The sequence below is a fragment of the Sinocyclocheilus anshuiensis genome, unplaced genomic scaffold (assembly GCF_001515605.1).
Source record: "Sinocyclocheilus anshuiensis isolate Anshui unplaced genomic scaffold, SAMN03320099.WGS_v1.1 scaffold222, whole genome shotgun sequence".
In the NCBI taxonomy this organism is placed as follows: domain Eukaryota; kingdom Metazoa; phylum Chordata; class Actinopteri; order Cypriniformes; family Cyprinidae; genus Sinocyclocheilus; species Sinocyclocheilus anshuiensis.
The window spans coordinates 2,768,913-2,771,955 of NW_015542408.1; positions in this window are offsets into that span (position 1 = coordinate 2,768,913).

Genomic DNA, 3,043 nt, shown 5'->3' on the forward strand with positions numbered 1-3,043 from the left:
TAGCATCTCAACCGATTTGAATCGTCACATATTTGAATCGATTTTCAACCGGCTCGCAGTTAATCGTTATGGATTATGGATTAAGGACTGATATTTTGGCCAGAAGTGAAATTTCAAAGTTAAAACGATTTGTTGGATTTATTAAAAACGCAGCTTTTCACTTCACAAGATTGGAGTGGTGTGGATTACTTGTGGATTTTGTGGATTATTTTATCAGCTGTTTGGACTTCATTCTGACGGCACCCATTCACTGCAGAGCATCCATTGGATCCATTGGTGTCAGTTTTTAACTGAAAAACCATAGCTCTTGCATTTGTACTTTTGCTTCAATGTTTGCATGCATGCAAGCAAAAGCTAATATTTTGTCTCATTGACAGCAAATCTGTTGCATCGTGTGTTTATGCTAAAGTCAATATTCATTGAAAATCTTTCCCCACTTAAGTTGCATTTGCAACTCTGCTTCAATATTTGCATGCATGCAGACTGATGTTTTGTGTCATTGCATTGTCTTGATGCACCAAATTTGAATATGCACAAACTTTTGATTTTAGTCTACTTTTATGGCAGTTTTATGCTACTTTTTGTCATTATTAGAGCTTGACAGAAGCTGATAACAGTATATTTTCATTTCATGCACATGGCTGTCCTATTGCCTTAAAAAAGACTCTAGGAATGATATGATAAACCAAGAGAAGGAGTCTGGCCTTGACCAGCTTCAGAAAAACACATTGAAAGCATTCAGACGCTTCATTATTTAATCTCCCAGTCTTTGTATTAGAACCATTTCATGCAGAGAAGATAAGCCACGGCACATTCTCCAGCCATCTAACCTCAAACCCGAGCGGTTAACCATCGATGAACGGGCTTGGACCACAGAAACCCTGTTATGATGTACAGTATCTGGGAAGCAGATGTCATGTTGTTGTGGACGGCGGTTCTGTGGCGAAGGTTTGGTAAAAGCCGGTTAGGACCTACTTTTGGATCCTCTAGAGAGGTTTTAGTGATAACCTTAGATAATTAGCCTCAGGTCTCCCGCTGCTCGTGCGTTTGGGAAGCGTTGGTAGATAACGCCACATGTTGTGCACCAGCGTAAACATATTTATCTCCAGATGCACCTGGCTGCTATATCTACAGCTGTAGGAGATACATTCCAGTCTGTAAAACCACAGGATCACAACGTATCACCTCAAATATTCCTTTGCATGTGCTTTATCATGCTCTCGGGACATTATTCAGCCCAGTTTCACATCGGAAATGGCACTCAATGTCCTCATAAAGAAGCCGAATGTGGCCTGTTAGTCTTTATTTTGTAGCTTTTCTCATCCTGAATGTGGGTTTATTATAATGGCACTCAAAAAGTGCACTTTTCATTGTAATAATATATACGTTTGGGACCAGTCTGTTTTTTTTTTGGAAGAAATTAATACTTTTATTCAGCAAGGACGCCTTATTTTGATCAAAAGTGACAGTGAAGACATTTAAAATGTTACTAAAGATTTCTATTTCATATAAATGCTGTTCTGTTGACCTTTCTGTTCATCTGTGAATCCTAAAAAAAATCAAATGTATCACAGTTTCCACAAAAATATTGTGCAGCACAACTGTTTTCAACATTGATAATAATCAGAAATGTTTCTTGAGCAGCAAATCAGCATATTAGAATGATTTCTGAAGATCATGTGACACTGAAGACTGGTGTTATGATGCTGAAAATTCAACTTTGATCACAAAAATAAATTACATTTGAACAGATATTCACATAGAACAAGTTTTTATTACGTTTATTTATTTATTTCATGTTTTAAGAAACTTTAATAGTTTTAATAAAATTAATGCAATTGCAAATTTTTTCTCCCATATTAGCCCTTTCTGCCAAAATGAATTAAAATATACATAAAATATAAACAAATATAATACAAAAAAATCATAAATAGCATACAAATTAAATAAAGAGATCAGCATATATTATACACATGTACAAATAAACATATCTGTATCAAACATAAATGGATGAATACATAATTTAAAAATGATGAAAAAATGCTGAAATAATGATATAATGAAATAAAAAGTTTTAATTGTCTCAAAATATGTGATTTTGGGTTTCCAAATGCTATCTTTGAACAGATCCAGTTACTTTAAATTGTACTAATATTACCGTTTTTACCGTATTTTGGATCAAATAAAAAATACAAAATAGCAGAGACTTCCATTCAAAAACATTAAAAATCTTTTACAATGTTGAGTGTTTTATAAACGCTCCTGTGCTCATAGACACAGAAGAGACTGACTCTAACTATATCATTTGCATAACCCCGCCTCCTGTCAGTGATGTCACAGTCTCATTGTAATGTGAAGACTGAGGCTTGTAGTGCTGCGTTAGATTAATAGCAGCCATTAGCATCGACCTGCAGCCAATGCAATCAGACAAATTCAAACAAACAGCCAATGAATGAATTATCTGAGGAGGACGAGCTGAGAAAGTACAGGACGAGGAAGCATTTCTGCCACTCTTAAAAGCGTGAAGCCAGTTAAATGATTTTCTTTTCACATCCCTGGCTTCGGTTTAATGTGAAATAATGATTCAAATGAAAGACTGAAAGCGTGTGAGACTCATAGTGGCTTTCTATCTCAGACATTACTGTAGTGCTCCATTAGTGTGGGTTTTTCAATAGACAATGTCAATATTTACAGTATATGCATTGATAATAAATGGTCAGATAGGACAGCTTTCTGTAGCATGTGTCTGTGTTCATGCACATTCGTGTTTTCTGTCATATTTGTGTTGGAAAGCCGTAGTTGCTCCCAAACGTAGTGTTTTTTACTGGAGCTGAGGATGTTGCATCAAGCTTGCATCATTTGGTTGTGTTCAGTGCTGGACTGTTTAGAGAAGAGATGAGGCCCGCTGTCATTTACTCAGACGTCACAGCAGTTCTTACATTGCCCACCTGCATTCACATCAGCAGGGAGAGCACATGATTTCAAACCAGTGATTCAAGTCTATTAGCTAAGTGTTTTTTTTTCTTCATGTTTTATTTTAGTT